Genomic DNA, 21,036 nt, shown 5'->3' with positions numbered 1-21,036 from the left:
TTTGTTCTTGAGGAGAGATGTTGTGGCTTGAGTCCCATGCTTTAACCTGGATAAGTTGTAACTAGTATTTTTAATCTTTCATATGCAAGTTTTTATGATTTCCTAGTTCTAGGTTTTGAAACTCTTATATATGGCTCCTTTGATTATTAATATGAATTTCTTTTTCAGTTATAATTTGTGAGCTTATTTATAAATCTTTTTTACCCTCATGATTATTTCATGTTATTCTAATATGTTATTTTTATGGTTGCATGAGTAATTATGAATTAAGTTTAGTGCTAGCTAGCTTACTTTTAAAGAACATATTGTTTGAATATTCTCGTTTTGACGAACAAATTATAATCAGAATTGAATTTGACATGCTAAGTTGTTCTGAAAGTAATTATTTAGTTGATATTTATATACTAGTTCTAGGTATAAATATTAATTAAATAGTTATGACCTACGTGTTTACCTAGGGTTTATATTTTGACTTAGTACTCTTCTATTTATCAACTCTTATTAACTTTTGGATCGAGATAGCCACATATCAATCCTTGGGAAGATCATCTTATTAGTAAAGTTTTCCTTATTCATTATCTCTTATTTTTATGTTCTCATTACTTTCTTTTCACCTTAATTTAAAATCAACATTCTCTTCTACTCCTTATTCCTCTTTAATCATGTAACTCAACCTAAAAGTTGTTTTAAAGCCAAGCTTTGACTCCTCGAGAGACCGACCTAGGGTTAGCTCCTATACCATATAGGGTTAATACTCGTAAATTATTTGAAGCGCTAGCAACAAGTACGATCAAATTTTGGCATCGTTACCGAGGAGTCAATCCCTTTTTGAACTCTTTTAAAGTTGCTTTTTGCATGATTTTCAAAGCTATGCTATTTTTAAAATCTATCTATCTATGATTTTCTATGCATGACTAGAGACAAAAGCTTTATGCCTATCGATCCTAAACCTGAAAGAAATTTTAGTCTTTAGAGAAAGAATATTTTGCAAAGAATTGAACAGATTACCCCACCTAGTAGGTCTAGTGCAACTATCCAAAGTAGTGACTCTAGTTCTTCTAGTAGTTCTTACTATGAAACTATCCCTACTAGCCCTAAGTATAATCGAATAAATAACATAATGGTTGAAGTTACACCTGGAGGTAACCTTGACCCTAACCTTAATAGCAATATACCTAAGGAAGAAGATAGGCCTAACTATAAAGGGCATGGTGAGAATAGGTTACGTAGCATTAAGGAAATGAATTATTCTATAGGTCATTATAACCCTATGCATGCTGCTTACCCTAACTTTGAATTTGATTTTGAAATCTGTGGCCCTCCTTTAATCAATTTGCCCAAGTTTCATCATTTGGCAGGTGATGATTAGCACGAGTAATTAGAAAACTTAATGATGAACTGTGCCACCACAAAACCCGTAGGGGCTAATAGAAGAAGTCCTTTGGAGGGCGGTTCACCTAACTCTAGAAGGAAAAGCTTGAGATTGGAACCGAAGAATACCACACCACCTTGCCAACACATTCACTTCATGGCCCGACCCGAATAAGGCATTCTTGGGAAGATTCTTTCCTGCCTCACGAACTACAAAACCTAAGAAAGCAAATATACTTAGTAAAGTAGGAGACCCAGGAAACCTTCTATGAGTTTTGGAGTAGATTCTAAGAGCTATTGAGAAAGTACCCCTATCACAACATCCCTAATGAAAAGTTGATTGAATACTTCTATGAGGGATTATTAGGTAATAACATGCTACTATAGATGCCACAGCTGGAGGTTCTCTTTTAGACCTTACTGTGCCAGAGGCTTAGAGAATCTTAGGAAAAAAAAGCCTTGAATAGCTAGCAGTACAACACTAAAGCTCATGATGGTAAATTAGTAAGTCAGTTGCTTGTATCATCTAAGCAAAATCCTGACATGAGTAGCGTCGCTAAGCAGTTGGCCACTTTGACTACTGTAGTCATAAATATGCAAAAGAATTTATCTTATAATGTCCCTCAATCCACCCTTTCTCATGAACTTTCAGCACATAGTTGTTGTCATATCCCAAAAATTTAACCCTGAAATGAAAAGTTAAAAATTAAGTTGTGGGCCAATATAGAAAGTAGACAAAAGGATGAAACAACTTTTGATGTGAAACCCAAATAAGGTTTGGATTGATATTTTTAGAATTATTGATCTAGAAAGGGCAAAATGAGAAAACTTTAGAAAAATTCTAGAAAAATCTTTAAAAAAAATGGTAAAAAGGTAAATTATAGGTTTTAGAAGCTTAATTGAAGCTTTGAAGGTGGAAATAGTATAAAAATAGCTTATTAGAGAATTTCCTGGAAACAGAGATTTTTCAAAAAAAATAGTAAAAATTGAGTAAAAAATAATTATTTTAAATATGTAGAGGCCTCAATAATTCTAGAAAAAATGTGAAAGAATTATTTAAATATTTAATTGAGTTTATAAAAATTGATTTTAGGCCTTGAAAGTATAGGAATTAATTTTAGGAAATTTACTTCTAAAGTCTTACCGATAAAGTCCTTTTTCGGAGGAAATTCAAAATAAATAGTTAGAGGTAGATATAAATTCTAAAATTTTTCATAATGCATTCCTATATTAAAATAGGATTTTTCATCAAGAAAAATGTGACTTTGGAGGCCTAGAATAATTATGAAAAGTTACAAGTGAATAGTAACCGATAAACTTCAATTTTGCTTGAAATTGATATTTTATGATTGGGCCATTTCTCTTGATCATTCCAAATCATAATTGGGCATCATTTTGGGCCAAGAAAGCCCAAAATTTTTGTGCATAACATGGCCTAACATTTAAAGGAATTTAAGCCCAATTTTCACCTAAAAATCAATGGAATATTCTTGAATAAGGACACATGGCAAGATCAATGAATTAGAGGCCTTTGATGCAGTCACATGCCTCTTAGGTGGCCAAATCTAGTGCCACACCGGAGGGGGAGGAGTCAGATTTTGTACTCTATAAAGACCCCCTAATTACACTAAGTTGGCCAAAAATTGACAAAAGAGGGGAGGTGTTGCCAAACTAAATTTTTGAGCTTAGAAGTGAGCCTTAGACAGTGCATATGAAGGGAGAAACATCAATCTTTGATCAATGATTAATTGAGGTAAGTTTGAGATTGATTTTGGTTAAGTTTAAAGCTTATTTTGGTTAAAAATTTAAGTGTTATGGTGTTGTCCATGTTTGGTCAAGAAGAGCATGACTTAGGGAAGGATAGAAGTCTTGAAATTGAGTTAGGATTATCATGTTTAAATGGTGTTTGGATTGATTTTTGAAAGAAAACCAAGTTAGGGTCCTTAGGTATACATTTTGGTCATAGTGAGTTCTTGGGGTAGGAGTTTGTTTTGCTATGTTTATCCAATACGTTTAAAAGGTATTTTTGTGTAGTGGAATACCAATAAAAAGTGTTTGGAATCATTGGAATCAAAATTAAAAATTTTGAACAAAAAGGGGACCTTATTCGGCTAATGCAAGTTGAAGGGGAAGGAGTGTGATTTTGTTAAATCTGAATTCATATTTGGATTCTATATGAAAAATTATGTAGGAATAAACCAAGAGATTGGTGGAATCAAAGAAGGAACAATAATGTCAAAAATCAAAGAAAAAAGGGATTTAAGTAGGTTTAAGGTTAATTACTAGTATTCAGGCTTGAATAGTTGATAATGTGGCTTGTAATTATGCTTAAATTGATAGGTTTTATGGAGAAGAACAAAGGAGAATACTAAACCCCCAAGAAACTGACTTGGATCAAGGTTGAAAAGATAGCATTGAATCTATAATTTGATTTTTTTTCTTGCTTGCTTAATATTTATGTGTTGCTTGCATTATGTTGGTTGAATTATTTATGGTAATGATACATTTTATGATGTTTGATATGCTGTGGCCAAATGCATAATGATATACCAATGTGAATGTGTTTGATTCCTTTCATGGCATATTGCATGACATAATCCTATATGATTTGACAATGTCTTCAAGCACAAACATGTCACATTATGTAAAGCATAATTAACATGACAATTATGGCTCATTGCTACTGAGATTTTCATGAAACCTCATTCCTTATACACTAACTAGCAAGTGGATCAAGCAAGGACAAGAGCAAGGAATTAATCTTGGGATAGTGGAGTTATGTAACTTTTATGGCTATGTAATATTAGGTTGTATATGAACTTTGATATGAATTTGTAATGGATCATGAATGTGGTAAACTTGAGATCATGTAATTATAATGTTGTAGTACTGTCCATAAATATGGATTTGATATGGTTGGTCTGATGGGGCATGATAGAAAGGAAAGAAAATTCAAGAAATTAGGGATAAAAATATCCTAAAACTAGATAAATTTGGGACCCATAAAATAATGAGCAAATGATCGATTTTAGACCTGAGATTTTTCAAACTTATAGATCTTATTTTTAGCTTTAAATCAAGTGGTAGGTCATTAAATTTGAAGTTTTGTGCTAAGAGTTATGCCCTTTCAAAATTGAAAAATGACAAAATGAACAATGTAACTTTGTGAATTTCTTGACTCTATTTCATAAGGATATGATACCAATGAGTTTTTTTCCCTTAAAGAACATATTACAAGCTTCAAATAGAGCTTAGAATCATCTCATTTTGATTTTTTTTTTATAATTAGTTATTAATTTCCAAAATTTGCAAAAACTTAAGTGAATTGTGAATAGTAACTCGGGACCAAATTTTAAAATATGGAGTTTTCTTACCTTTAAGTCTTGGATAATGGTTCCAAATAGTCCTAAATATGGTATCATATGTAATAAACATAGGTGTGACATTTGTGATTATTGTAATTCATCTTTGTATGTCACTAGTGTACGCCCTAATAAATACAAGGAAGGGAAATAATGAAGGGTGGGGAGACCATCCTAATCTTAGATATGGAAAGGGAAATAATAGTTAAGAGTAATACCAAACTCCCAACTCTAGGCAGCTATAACAATTTGGAAACAATCAAAACAATTCCCAATTAATGTTTCAAGATGATGATAGGATGGCCCTCTTTATAAAAACTATGAAGGATGGGTTTGCTAATAGTGATTCTAGAATAGCTGTAATGGAATCAAGGACTTATGCTAGAATTGCCACTTTAGAATCTAAATATGACAATATAGCATCTTATATGACACAGTCGTCAAACTCATTGAATGAGCCGCAAGCCAAAAATAGAGGCAATATTCCCTCTAATACTATCATCAACCTAAAAACCTTGAATGCCATCACCTTAAAAAGTGGTAAGAAGGTAAATTTCAAAAAAGATGGCAATGAGAAAGATGCCACAATAAGTGCCCCCACAACACCATTGAAGACTTTGTAAAAGTGAAAAAGGGTATTACTGATAATGTCCCTTCAACCCCTGCATCTGAAAGCTTGAAGTAAAAAGAAATCATAGAGAAAAAGAAAAATGACAATATTCCTTCAACATCAAAAGAGGTAAGTATCAATGATATTCCCTTTCCTCATTCTTACCTCACTCGTAAAAGAATTTCTAAAAAGGAACAAGACAAAGAGGTGTTTGAATTATTTAAAAAGGTTGAGATTAATACTCCACTGTTAGAACTAATCAAAAGCATACCTAAATAAGCCAAGTTTCTTAAGGATCTATGTCCTTATAAAAGAAACTTAAACATAATAAAAAAGTATAGATTAGTTCTAACATGTCTGCTTTGTTTAAACCTCGGCTATCTGTAAAATGCCAAGATCCTGGATCTTTTACCATTCCTTACACAATTGGAAAAACTAATATCGAGAAAGCACTATTAGAACTAGGAGGACCTATTAATGTTATGCCTAAGTCTATTTATTCAACCTTAGGAATTAAAAGTATTAAAAGTACTAGCGTGATGTTGTAGCTTGCTGATAGATCTATTAGGTATCCTGATGGTATTTTAGAGGATATACTACTACAAGTTAAGGAATTAGTTTTTCCTATTGATTTTTATGTGCTTAATATGACTAATGAAACTTCACATGATAGCATATTAATTCTTGGTAGAACTTTCTTAAGAACTGCCTGTATTGTTATTAATATGAAAGAAGGCTCTATCACCATAGAAGTTGGGGATTAGAAAATATCATTTAACATGTATGAAGCAATGAAACACTCATATGAAGACTACTCTTTATTAGCTATGAATGCTATTGATTTGGCAATTGAAGAAGCATATGATGATTTTGAATTAAATGATTTGCTCAAATATCACATTTCTTCCCCATCCTCTTCTTTTTCTACTTGTTCTTATGATAATGAGAGGATATGTGTTGTATGCTTTGAAATTGAAAGTTTTCTCTCCACCCCATATTCATCTTCTTTTATAAGTGATGACTCCAAGGAAGGTTCTTTCATGAGTTTTGCAAGTATAAAGGAGTTGGTGGAAACTAAAGTAATGGCTAATCCCTCTTGTCAAGTTCCTCCACTAGCACACATGCTCCAAAGGAAGTTGGAATCTAAAGAAGAGAAGGTGTCATTCCTCAACCTCAACCTCATCGCTTCTTCTGAATCCTCTTCATCTGACTCCTCTGCTTTTTCTTTTTCATCTTCTTATGACTCTCTTATCCCTGTAGATACATATGAATACATGTAGGAAACATGGTTGATGAGCAAAGAGGAATCCAAGATACATAAAGCTATAGACAAAATTAAGTTTATGATTGGACAAATTGAAGAAAGGGAGGATGCCCATCTCCTCCATGAAAAAAGGAGTATCTCTAATTCCTCTAAACTCCCTCATTTGATTTCATCTATTGTTCAACCACCTAAACTTGAGCTTAAACCCCTTCCCTTTAATCTGCAGTATGCTTTTCTAGATATAAATGAAAAATTGCTAGTGATTGTTTTAAATGCTTTAAATTTAGATGAAGAGGACAAATTAATTGATGTGCTTAAAAGAAATAAAACTACTATAGGTTGGACTTTAGCTGATATACCTGGAATCAACTTATCTATTTCTACTCACAAGATATTACTAAATAAAAATTCTAAATCTATTAGGCAACCTCAACAAATGCTTAATCCACTTATTTTAGATGTTGTGAAAAAGGAAATTACTAAACTCCTTAGTGCAGGTATTATATATCCTATCTCTGATAGTGAGTGGGTTAGCCTTGTTCATGTTGTTCCAAAAAAGAGTGGCGTCACTATTGTGAAAAATGAGAATAATGAATTAATACCTAATTGAATGCAAAACTCATGGCGTGTTTGCATAGATTATAAGAAATTGAATGGGGCTACTAGAAAGGATCACTTTCCCCTACCTTTTATTGATCAGATGCTTGAATGTCTAGCAGGAAAATCTCACTATTGCTTTCTTGATAGCTTTTCATGATATTTCTAGATTCTTATAGCACCAGAAGACCAAGAGAAAACAACCTTCATATGCCCTTTTGGCACATATGCTTACAAAAGGATGCCTTTTTGGTTGTGTAACGCCCCAAGCACATTTAAGCATTGCATGATTTTTATCTTTTTTTGATTTTCTTGAGTGATGGATGTGTTTATGGATGACTTTATAGTGTATGGTGAATCATTTAATGCATGCTTGTGTAGTTTGGATAAAATTCTTGCCATATACATAGAGAAAAACCTTGTTTTGTGTAATTTAGAGAATGAAAATTGTGTATTTTATTGATACTTCGATTGGGTATTTATATACAATAGAGGAGCCTAGGTATTAATGGCTCATTAATATGAAATCATATCACATCATATCCTATATACTAATAGGATATTTACATATCTTATAATATCTCCTATAATATCTCTACACTCCCCCTCAAGTTGGAGCATAGATGTCAATCATGCCCAACTTGTTACAAAGATATTCAACTCGAACCCATTGAGAGCTTTGGTGAGAAGATACCCAACTGGTCGCTGGATCTGACATGTCCTGTAGAGATGAAGTTTTCCTTGAGCTTGTCTCGGATGAAATGACAGTCAATCTCAATATGTTTCATTCGTTCATGAAAGACCGAATTCGAAGCTATGTGTAGGGCTGCTTTATTATCACACCACAGCTTTGCTGGTAACGAGGTTTTAAGACCAACCTCTTTTAGTAGCTGATATATCCAAACTATCTCACATACAGATTGCGCCATGGCTCTGTATTCCGCTTCTGCACTCAATCGTGACACCACATTCTGTTTCTTGCTTTTCCAGGACACCAAGTTGCCTCCTACAAAAACACAGTATCCTGTAGTCGATCGTCTCGTGGCTTTTGACCCACCATGATCAGCATCACAAAAGCACTCAATGTCTGTGTGACCATGATTCTTGTACAATATCCCACAACCCGGGGATCCCTTCAAGTAGTGTAACACATGCTCTAAGGCTTTCCATTGTCGGACAGTTGGCGCAACCATAAATTGGCTAAGGACACTTACTGGATAGGTGATATCAGGACGGGTCACTGTAAGGTAATTCAACTTCCCAATCAGTCTCCTATACCTCTCTGGATTTTCAAATGGCTTGCTCTTAGCAGCCTCATCAGGATTTTCACATGGTATGCTACCATCAGCATCAAGCAGAGGATTATAGACCATAGGGAAGCTGGTCGAGGCAGCCCCTAGTTTTCCAGTTTCTTTCAGCAGATCAAGAACATACTTTCTCTGAGTCAATAAGATGCCTTTCTTGCTCCTCATGACTTCAATTCCCAGAAAATACTTCAATGAACCCAGATCCTTCGTTTGGAAATGTGAGTTAAGGAACGACTTGAGAGATGAGATCCCCGAGGCATTGTTTCCTGTAATCACAATGTCATCGACATACACAACCAGTAGAATGATGCCAGCACTTGTTTGCTGATAGAACACATAATGATCACACTTACTTTGGTGCAGGCCAAAGTTTTTCACAACAGTACTAAATCTATCAAACCATGCCCGAGGACTTTGTTTTAAGCCATAGAGTGATTTCTTAAGGCGACACACCTTCCCACGCTCCCCCTGAGCAACAAAACCTGGTGGTTGCTCCATATACACTTCTTCAAGGAGATCACCGTTCAAGAATGCATTTTTGATATCTAATTGATGGAGATCCCAACTATAGGTAGCAGCCATGGAGATAAACAGACGAACAGAAGAGAGCTTGGCCACGGGAGAAAAAGTCTTAGAGTAGTCAATACCATACTTTTGAGCATAGCCTTTTGCGACAAGGCGAGCCTTGAGGCGTTCAAGTGTACCATCCGCCTTAACTTTAGGGGTCAACACCCACTTACACCCAATAGCTTTCTTTCCTGTTGGTAAATCTACTAAGGTCCATGTGCCAGCACAATGAAGGGCCGCCATCTCTTCTTCCATAGCAGTATGCCAACCCGGGTGGGACAAGGCTTTATGAAGGGACTTAGGTATTGAAATAGTATCTAAAGAGGCAACAAAGGCATGAGAAACAGAAGGGAGGTGGTTATATAAAACAAAAAAAGAAATAGGATGGGCACAAGTACGTTTACCTTTATGAAGGGCAATAGGCAAATCAAGAGAGGGATCTGGAGCTGGAACAGGAGGTGTCTTAGAGTCAATTGAGGGATCGGCATCTAGACCTGGGGCAGGGTCAGGCTCAGGGTGTATGATGCTTGCTGCAGGATCAGATGACGAAGCAGATAATGGTGGAGCTACAGTAGGAGTAGTTTTCTTCAAACGTCTGGTGTAGACCCAAGACAAAGATGGTTGACCAGGTGCCAGTACAGGAGCTGGTGCTGGTGGTAAGCTTGGACTAACAGAATATACCAGAAAGGTATCCTCCTCCGCCGGTGGAGAAGGTGAAGCGGAAGCATTAGATGCAAAGTAGGCAACAGATTCCTGAAAAGTGACATCGGCTGAAACCAAATAACGATTCAAAGTAGGAGAAAAACATCGATAACCCTTTTGAACTCGAGAGTAGCCAAGAAAGACACATTTAAGAGACTTGGGGTCCAATTTGGAGACCATGGGACGCACATCTCGAACAAAACAAACACAGCCAAAGATCTTAGGATCAATAAGGAACAAAGCTTTGGAAGGAAAGAGAGTGGTGTAGGGAATGTTACCATCAAGGACAGAGGAGGGCATGCGATTAATAATAAAACAAGCTGTGGAGACTGCATCTGCCCAGAATGGTTTTGGAACCTGCATTTGAAATAAAAGTGCACGGGCCACCTCTAATAAGTGACGATTTTTTCTTTCGGCCACACCATTCTAAGCCGGTGTATCCACACAGGAAGATTGATGAAGAATGCCATGTTGAAGCATAAAAGAGCGAAAGGATTCAGAAAAATATTCTTTAGCATTATCACTACGCAAGGTGTGGACAAGCGTATTGAATTGAGTTTTAATTTCGGCAACAAAAGTACAAAAGTGAGAGAAAAGCTCAGAACGATTTTTCATTAAATATAGCCAAGTGGTATGGGAATAATCATCAACAAATGTGACAAAATATTTAAAACCACCTTTGGACTCAACTAGACACGGACCCCAAATATCGAGTGCACTAACTCAAAGGGGGACGAAGCCCGTTTATTGACTCTAGACACTAACGATAGACGATGATGTTTAGCAAACTGACACGACTCACAATCTAAAGACGACAAATGCTGAAACTAAGGATAAACCTTTTTTAAAGAAGATAAAGATAAATGACCCAAATGACAATGTGCTTCAAATGGAGTGACACCACCAGTACAAGCCACCGCACGAGACCCCTGATCATCAAGGAAGTAATGTCCGCTAGATTCGTAGCCCCTACCAATAATCTTTTTCGTCAAAAGATCCTGTATCAAGCAATGGTCAGGAAAAAGTGAGACCCAACAATTTAATTGGCGAGTAAGCTTGCTAGGGGACAAAAGGTTAAAAGCAAGATTTGGGACATTGAGTACAGATTTTAAATGAATAGAAGGAGTAGGTTTAACAGATCCAGATCCAAGGACATGAGAGTGGGAACCATCCGCAATGGTGATAGCAGAAGGGTTGGCATAAGAATTATAGCTAGAGAAGAGATGACGGTTACTTGTCATGTGGTCAGTAGCACCAGAGTCTATGATCCATTTGGAGGAAGAAGAGACAAGGGCAGTAGCCTCATTACCTGTTGCACTAGCAGTGCTCACGGGGGGATTTGCAGATTTCAATTGAGCATACTCGGTAGCTGAGATAGTAACCATGTCACTGGTTGTTGTGGCCACATGGGCAGAGCTTTGTCGTTGTTGTTTGTTTTGCAGCTTATGACATGTGCATTTAGTATGTCCCGGTTCCTTGCAGTAATAACATATCACTTCCTTGGGCTCCTGATTACCACCTCTTGGTTTCGGACCACTACGACTAGGGAGCCCTCGATTGTCATTTTAGCCTCGACTGAGTAATGCACTAGTAGGTGGAATGGGAGCTGAGGAAGGGTTTTGTTCAGTTCTCAATACACGAGAGAAAGCTTCTTCAAGAGAGGGGATGTCAGCTCCCGACAAAATTTGTGATCGAGCTGCCACATATTGAGATGGCAATGTAGTCAGAAAACTCATGGTGGCCATCTGCTCGCGATGAGACACATTAACTTTCCTGTCATCAGAAATAGGCATAAGAACATTGAGCTCTTCATAGGTGCTTTTAAAATCCATAAAGAAATTTGTGAGGGAACGGTCAACTGGCATCTCAGACCGATAGAACGATCTACAAACCTCGTACATACGAGAGATGTTGTTCTTTCCTGAGTATAAGAGTGCCAAATAATCCATTAGCTCTTTAACAAATTCACAATGAGTAATAGAAGGCATGATCTCACTGTCAATAGAGTTACAAAGTTGTAACAGAAGCCGTGCATCATCTCTTAACCATGACTTGTGAGAGGCATCCTTTTCATCAGAAGGATTGTCAGTCAAGTGATCTTCCTTCTCAAAGCTCCGAAAATAAATACGAATAGTCTTACTCCAATCCAGATAATTTTTTCAAGTTAGTTTGTGTTCAGTAATCTTAGTGACTACTGGAACCACCTCAGAAACAACAGACTTGTTATCACCCATTAGGATAATAATTATCACAAAACTACTAATCAGCCAAGTGGATCACACTAGGGACCACAGAATAAAAAATAGATCAGAATGCCACAAACCAGAGTGTCAACGCTTGCTCAGAAAGCCAAAATGGCTCTGAATCACAACAAACAATGGGACCCAGAAAGTAGAAGCAGCAGGGATGGGTCGGAAAACACCAGATGACGCCAAAAAATGAAAGAAGATGCCAGAAAATGCTGCAAAACGTGATGGCGCGTGAACAATACCCGCGCAAGGTGACGGCGGGTGAAGGCCACGCGCTGCTCAGACGACGATGAGACTCCGGTGGCTGGCCGATCAGACCCCTGCGACCTCCTCTGGCCGGCGCGTGTGCACTATAGAGGCTGGAAAGCTGATCGTTGTGGTAGCCGTGTGAACAGTGTACGGACGCTGGTGAACAGTGACGGACGCTGGAGGCCAGAAAAAAATGTTTCTTTTAACCCTAGTAAACTGGCTCTGGTACCATGTAATTTAGAGAATGAAAATTGTGTATTTTATTGATACTTCGATTGGGTATTTATATACAATAGAGGAGCCCGCTATGTCAGGCAAACGAAAGGTAAGATGCCTAAGGTTATTGCTTATGCGTCTAAAACCTTAGATGTTGCACAGGTTAATTACATGACCATAGAGAAGGAACTATATGCTATTGTGTTTGTCCTTAATAAATTTAGAGCATATCTAATAAATTCTAAGGTTGTGATTTTTACAGATCATACAACTGTGAGATATCTATTTAAGAAACCTCCATCTAAACCTAGGTTGATAAGATGGATGCTGCTTATGCAAGAGTTTGATGTAGAAATCAGAGATTGAGCAGGGCCAGAAAATCTTGTAGTTAACCATTTAAGCAGACTTCCAGATTTAGCAAGGAAAGTAGATGTTTCTGATTTAATTTGTGATGATTTCCCTGATTCTACTCTCTTTGCTTTAGCTCTTAAAGAGCCTTGGTCACATAGTAAATTACTTGGTCACAAATATAGTCCCTTACTTTATGCCTCCTTTCCAGGTGCAAAAATTAAAAAGAGAGGCCCAATATTATGTTTGGGATGAGCCTCACCTTTGGACGATTTGCAGCAACCAAATAATCAGGAGATATGTACCAGAGAGCGAGAGTGAGTATATACTCTCAACATGCCATGCCTCAGTTTGCGGTGGCTATTTTATTGCCAAGAATACTTCTAGAAAAGTCTTAAATGCTGGTCTTTATTGGCCTTTCCTATTTAAAGATTCTTACTCTTTTTGTAAAGCATGTGATAAATGCCCAAGGTTTGGAGGCTTGAGTAAGAAGCATGAGATGCCACAGCAGACTATGCTATTCTGTGAGATCTTTGATGTATGGGGTATTAACTTCATGGGTCCATTTCCCACTTTTTTTGTTTTTACTTGCATTTTGTTGGCTGTTCATTACTTATCTAGATGGGTTGAAGTCATCCCTACAAGAAAGGATGATGCTCAAACAGTATCCAAATTCCTTAAAACTAACATCTTTTGTAGGTTTGAAGTACCAAGAGCAGTAGTAAGTGACAGGGGAACCTACTTCTGTAACAAAACCTTGGATAAGCTCCTTGCTAAATTCAGGGTTACTCATAAGGTTTCCACAGCTTACCAACCCACAAACCAATGGATAAGCTGAGGTATCAAATAGAGAAATCAAACACATCTTAGAAAAGATTGTTAAGCCCTCTAAGAAAGATTGGAGCCTACAACTTGAGGAGGCCTTGTGGGCCTATAGGACTGCATTCAAGACTCCTATAGGGATGTCTCCCTGTAGGATCATCTATGGCAAATTGTAATACCTTAATTTTTTATGTGTTGGAAATATAATCCTCTTGCAGAAATTTTTTTTTTTAAAAAACTTTCCAACATATAGGGTTTGATAATATAGCAAGTTAACAATATTACTAACCTACCACTCCATAGCCATTAAAGTATATGGCATTTTATTGACTTCAAGAGCCATAGTTTCCTACTTACAGAGGAATTTACATTCCATAAGTTTCATATAACTTCATATCTACATATTTATATACACAAAGTGGTAGGCATACTTGGCTAATAAAAAATTATAAGTTCAAACTACAAAAGTATAAAGCGACAACCAACTGTACAAATAACTTCTTTCAACTTTCTCAATTCCTTGCAATCACTATACTCTTGCCCTTCGAGCCACTTGTCTTTGCTGTATGTCGTGGAAGGAAAGGGGTGAGATTCTAAGAATCTTAGTAGTAATAACAGTCTATCATACACGTATACAAGTTTACAAAGCATGCAAAACAAGCCATATAATAAGCGTTTAGTAGATCAACATAACTAGTAAGGTTCACACAGTATATACAGTCCATCATGGATCACTCAGTTCTAGTACTCACACAAAATACGAGTTTGAGGGAACACACAGTTTCAGTGTTTACACAGAATATGAGTTTTAGGGAGCACACAATTCCAGTATTCACACAGAATATGAGTTTGAGGGAACACGCAGTTCTAGTATTGACACATAATACAAGTTCAAGGAAACACACAGTTCAAGTATCCACAGAGATTTCCAGTTCCCATCATTTATAGTTGAGCACACAGCTCCTGTAGTCAAAACCACCATTTATAATTGGGCACACAGATCCCGTAATCAGAACCACTACTCATAATCAACCACATAGCTCTAGTAATCAAAACCACCAGTCAATATTAAGCACAACGCTCTCATAATTAAAACCACCATTCATAATCGAGCACACAGCTCAAGTAACCAAAACCACCATTCATGATTGAGCACACAGCTCCCATAATCCCATTCATAATCGAGAACACAATTTTCATAATCAATACCATAATTCATAATCAAGCACACAGATCCCATAATCAATACCACAATTCATAATTGAGCACATGGATCCTGTAATCAAAACCACAATTCATAATCAAATACACAACTCCTGTGATCAAAACCACAATTCATAACCAAGAACATAACTCCTGTAATCAAAGCCACTATTCATAATCAAGAACACAGCTCTTGTAATCCCATTCATAATCGAGCTCACAGTTCTCATAATCAAAACCATTGTTCATAATCAAGCACACAACTCCCATAATTAAAACCGAATTTGCATTGGGTGCTTATTAGTTTTGATGAGCACCCAATGCTCATTGGATCTAAACCATCCAAATCTGATCTAGACAGTCCATATTTAATTTTATTTTTTATTTTTATTTTTTTTTAAAATAATTATTTTAATAGGTATAAGATAAAAAAATAAAGATAATCTCTTAACTATCATTCGTTAAAAATAAAATTATTTCTATTTTAAAATAATTATTTAAAAATATTAAATCTAGACTGTCCAGATTGCTCATTAGAGTGCTCATCACCTGATGAGCACCAAACACGAACCCAATTAAAACCACCATATATTTATTAAGGAATATAGGCACTATGGCATAAACAGACATGCAGAACAATTGCATAAGTATATGAGAGAAAGAGTTACTACCTGTTGACCTTTCCTCCAATTTACCTTCACTAGAGTCCTTTCTTGTTTGTCTCCTTAATGGGCTCGGGCAAATATCAAATCCTATATTTTATATATAAGAATAGGTTAATACTTGATCTGTTTATGACTTATAACTTAAACAACTTCTCTTAAATCTCACCTCTCTTTAAGCTTTACCCTTATTAAGTGGTTGGTCATCAAGAACAAAGTCATTATTTTTACATATTATATTTAGAGACACTTGAAATGTCTTTCCTTCACCTTTAAATCAATAATTAACTATTATAATCAATTGGCTTAACCATTGAGTCCATCACAAACAATAGAAGTTTAATTAATCTCCACGGCAAACCTCTCTTACCCAAACATCAATCAACAATTTTGTCTCTTCATATTGAAACTTCAATCCCAGACTCAAAGCTCACACACACCACATCAATAGCCCTTAATTTGATCAGCAAATATAGCTATATATGTGTGTGTGTTTGTAACTTCCTTCTTTCCCATATATTTCACGCCATTCACACACACACAGATATATATATATATATATATATTGTTTTGCTTTCACTTATTTGCCATTGATAGAAACAAAAACTTTTATATATTCTCACTATTTTAGATTCTAAAATTCCAGCTCCCACGGTCAAACACTCAAGCAATTATATATATATAGAGAGAGAGAGAGATATTTCATTAATCCCTTCTTGATTCACACCCAAAACTCAACGCCATTCTCTAGATTCATTGAACCCCTGTTTCGGTGACTGATAACCAGAGAAGATAACCAACACGCAAGCTAAAAAACATGCTCCATTATCATCGACAAGTATCATTCTTTCATCATCGTCAACTTTCTAGTTTATTCCAACATTTCTGTCACATTACCAGATTTTCTTTCATCATCAACTCTTCGAAAACACAGCAAATGAAAGAATGAAAGATAAGAGAGTGATAATCGAACTCACCTTGTCCAGAATCACGGACTGCATGTAAATAAACAACCTCCGATCACCACCTCCAGTACTGCTTCTCTCGTGCCCTCTCTCTCTCACCCTCCTTCTCGCTCAGTTTCGTGGGTGAGCAAATGGAAATGAGGGAAATGAATGAGTCTTCAGGTGTTAAAAAGTGAGGCTGCACATGTAGTATGTGTGGGAGTAACGAAAATGGCGATTATGTCCTTCATCTCTTTACTTCCTTCCATTTCCATCCTTCCTCCCGTTTTTCTGAAATATAAAATATATCCAGAAATTATTTCACAATATCTTACATGGATTTATAGTATCCATTAGCTTCTTTGACCCATGAAATAACTTCTCTAAAAATTTCGGGTCAAAAGTCAACTCCTAACTATTTTTCTTGAATTTTTCAAGAAAATAGCTCTTAATTCCATAAATAAATCCTTAATTCATTTTAAGGATTTTATGCCTCAATCAGCTCCTTTGCATCATAAAATAATTATCCTAAAATTTTTGGCTCAAATATAAACCTCAAACTATTTTCCTTGAGTTTTCAAGAAAATAGGCCCCTTTAAAGACCAACATTAACTTTAAACTATTTAAGCCATTTTGGAGGAAATAATCTTTTCCATAAAATTTCTAAGTCCTTAAAATTAACGTTCCATAATTTTTCCCAAATTTTTCTAGGCTTTAAATAATTTTAATTTTCTTTGCTACTTTTCCTGAATCAGAAAATTCAAGGTGTTACACAAATCATGCCATATCTTGATCCCTTAGCATTTATTATTCTGTAACTTAGGCTGATGAAAAGAGTTTGATTAATTAGTCCATCTCTGTTGAGCTCGAATTTGATTGATTCCACTACTTATCATATTTTAGGATTCTTTTTTGCTTCGCCCAATAGTGCAAATGTTTAAGTGTAGGGAAATTTGATGTATCCCTATTTTATTATTTATTTGTATATATAGTTTGGGGATTTTATTATAATTTAAGGGCTTAATTGCAATAGTTGTTAATAATTTGAGCTAACAAAGAATTATATAAATAAATGCTAAAATGGGTATAATTGTTATTTTAGTAGTTAAACCAATATACATGAAGGTATTTCTACTTTCTTGTGTGTTTCAGGATAATTAGGAACTTTTAATCTAAACTAGACTCAAGACACCATTGCAAGGTAAAAAAAGATCAAGGAAGAAGGTGGGCTTTGGAGCCCAAATGGATTGGAAAAAGAAAACGTAGGTTTTGAAGAACTAATAGATTTTAGGACCTTAAGGATGCATCTAGGCCAACTTACAGTAGAGTTAGGACTAATACATGTTAACTTACCACTTATACCTCTCAAATAGGCCCTAACACCTCTATTTAAGCCCAAATAGAATCTCTTTCATGGCCTTATTGTTCAGAAACGTGGCTCACCATTAATGAAGGGTAGGAAAGTGATTTCATAAGGTTTCCTTTCCTATCAAATAAGAGAAAGTGCCACCTCATTAATAAAAGGCAATCTTGGGATTGTAAAATTAATTAAAGGAGGAATTGTTAATATCTAATTAGAGACATCTGGTTACAAAATATCCTAAAATATCTTCTTTAAATTAATTATCATCCCAAATCCATATTTTAATAAGTCAAAACTCCTACTAAATCCCCTTACTTTCTCTCAAGGCTTCCTTTTCAATTATTTGAATTATCCTAAATCCTTCCTACTTCCACTCACATTGTGCCAACTAAGCTTCTCATTATCCTAAACCTTAATTCAAGTCAACTTAAGTAATCTTTTATCTTAATTCAAATATTAATTTGATGACTTATTTTCCAAGCCAAGTCAAGAGATAAAAATCCTATCCTCTTCCATCAAATTCTTTTAAAATTTTTCAATTACTATTATTACTATCATATTTTATCCTATCCTCCCCATTGAGCACGCCATTCTCTCTATTTTTTCTCCATCCATATGTTATATATGACACCATTTAATAATAGTTTCCTAGGTGATTCTCTTAGATTATTTATATAGGATAATTTATTCAAAATATGTAATATTTAAATAGATTATCCTAGGGTTCATTTGAATTGTAAGAGGAAAATCATGGAAGGTATAAGGAGGCTAAATCATTCAAAGATCAAGAGTCCAAGATAAAGTAAAGATAATAAAGATATATTGAACCTTTATCCCAAAAGAAGGCATGGAGAGGGTCAACCAAGGCTATAAAAAGGAGGTCCAAGGGCAAGGAGCAGGACATGTCTTCTTCATTCACTCTCTACACTTCTCACAAGCATCCACTAATAAGGCATCAAATTCTCTCTATTTTATCTTTATACTTTTTTTTCTTTCTTTATCAATATGATGTGTTCTAGCCACATGAGTGGCTAGTCTTCTTGTTCTTGAGGAGAGATGTTGTGGCTTGAGTCCCATGCTTTAACTTGGATAAGTTGTAACTAGAGTTTTTAATCTTTCATATGTAAGTTTTTATGATTTCCTAGTTATAGGTTTTGAAACTCTTATATGTGGTTCTTTTGATTATTAATGTGAATTTCTTTTTTAGTTATAATTTGTGAGCTTATTTATAAAACCTTTCTCCTCTCATGATTATTTCATGTTATTCTAATATGTTATTTTTAGAGTTGCATAAGTAATTGTGAATTAAGTTTAGCGCTAGCTTACTTTTGAAGAGTATATCATTTGAATATTCTCGTTTTGAGGAACAAATTATAATCAGAATTGAATTTCACATGCTAAGTGGTTCTAAAAATAATTATTTAGTTGGTATTTATATACTAGCTCTAGGTATAGATATTAATCAAATAGGTATAACCTACGTGCTCACCTAGGGTTTATATTTTGACTTAGTACTCTTATCTTTATCAACTCTTATTAACTTTTAGACCAGGATAGCCACATATTGATTGTTGGGAAGCTTATCTTATCAGTAAAGCTTTTCTTATTCATTATCTCTTATTTTTACATTCTCTTTACTTTCTTGTTTATCTTAATTTAAAATCAACATTCTCTTCTACTCTGTATTCCTCTTTAATCACATAACTCAACTTAAAATTTGTTTTAAAGCCAAGCTTTGACTCCTCAAGAGACCAACCTAGGGTTAGCTCTTATACTATGTAGGGTTAATACTAGTAACTTATTTGAAGTGTTAGCGACAAGTGCAATTAGTATGTAATACTAATGCTTGGTGGATGACATGCTTGGTTACATGCTTTCATGGTTTTATGCTTATAAAATGACATGCTTTAATATTCAATGTTTCATTCATACATGGCCATGGAATATACAAGAAAAAGAGAAACATTCAATCTTTCATATTCTAATCATTTATCAAGCAACATCAACACACAAGCATACATATCAAGCACACAATAGAGATAAGTTCATTACATTGTAACATTAAACTTTCCCCTAATTCCTTTTCCTTCAACCAATTAGGTTGCTTGCTTAACCTTGCCATTCATCTTTTTTCATGTCTTATAGCCCTAAATTCACATTGCACATTAATAACCAATCCATCAAGACCATGAAAATCACTAACAACCCTTACTTTCAAACTTGATTCCCTTTTAACCTTAACATTTCACTTCCTTATTCTAAATTTCTAAAATAATTCTCTTGACCATTTTGCTCTTAATTTTTCATGAGAAATTCAAATATGATTGTAGATTTAACAAAATCTAACTCCTTCCCTTTGAATCTCACTTGACTGAGAGGTTAGGGTTTGGAATCCAAAATTTTCATTTTCAATTCTAATACCTCTAAACTTGTTTTCTTACTTGTACCCTACACAATTTTTCATCCTAAACTCATTCAAAGTATCAAAATCATTAAAATCCAACCCTAGCTTCAAGAACTAGCCTTGGGCAAAATATAACCATAGGTATACAACCATGAAATCTTTCACAAAATCATCTCAAAATCACCTGATTCTCATTCTTTTAAAATGTTTAAATGTGATTCTAGCATGGATCAATCTTTTCTATGGTTTAAACATCATTGAATAGCGTCTAAAACTATATCAAAAACCATAAACAAACCTTGTCTTGGATCTTGATCATGCATGGCTTTCCTTGCTCATTCTCTTCTCCTTTCTCCTTTCATATTTTTGGCCTCTTAGCTCTTCTCTTGTGTTGGCCAAAAATCTTGGCCATGTGGGAGGGAAAAGTGTATTTATAATGCAAGCCAAATCTATCTTATGGTAATTCTTTAGTTTCACCATTTACTTTTATCCTAGGACACTTGTTTTGTATCAAACCTTATTCTTTCTTGATTCTTACCACCTAAACCCTCTTAGGTATTCTTCTCATTCAATTCCTATGCCACCTCAAGAGAGACCTCATTTGCAACCTGTTACACATGTATAAAGACATAATATTTTATTATATAATCCCACCCTTCTAAACTTAACCCTTAACAAGATGTATTATTACATCCATGTCCCGTCATCAAATTTGCATTAAAATAAGGAGGAAATGCGAAGAAATTCATGCTCCCTCTTACCCTAGACCATTCCTATATCGATTTTACAATTTTAC

The 21,036-nt window shown here is 35.2% G+C and overlaps 1 long non-coding RNA gene across 1 annotated transcript; it reads right to left on the bottom strand.

The window, feature by feature from the left end:
• Positions 1-272: 272 nt before the first annotated feature.
• On the bottom strand, positions 273-10,618 carry LOC114713816 (uncharacterized). The gene is made up of 3 exons (XR_003737388.1): positions 10,542-10,618; positions 7,971-7,977; positions 273-282 (listed from the first exon to the last, which is right to left on the bottom strand). It is a non-coding gene; the product is annotated as an uncharacterized LOC114713816 (long non-coding RNA).
• Positions 10,619-21,036: the final 10,418 nt, after the last annotated feature.

The sequence above is a fragment of the Neltuma alba genome, unplaced genomic scaffold (genome assembly GCF_004799145.2).
Source record: "Neltuma alba isolate B1F8T4 unplaced genomic scaffold, ASM479914v2 tig00001908_pilon, whole genome shotgun sequence".
In the NCBI taxonomy this organism is placed as follows: Eukaryota; Viridiplantae; Streptophyta; class Magnoliopsida; order Fabales; family Fabaceae; genus Neltuma; species Neltuma alba.
This window is presented reverse-complemented; position numbering and strand designations above follow the sequence as displayed.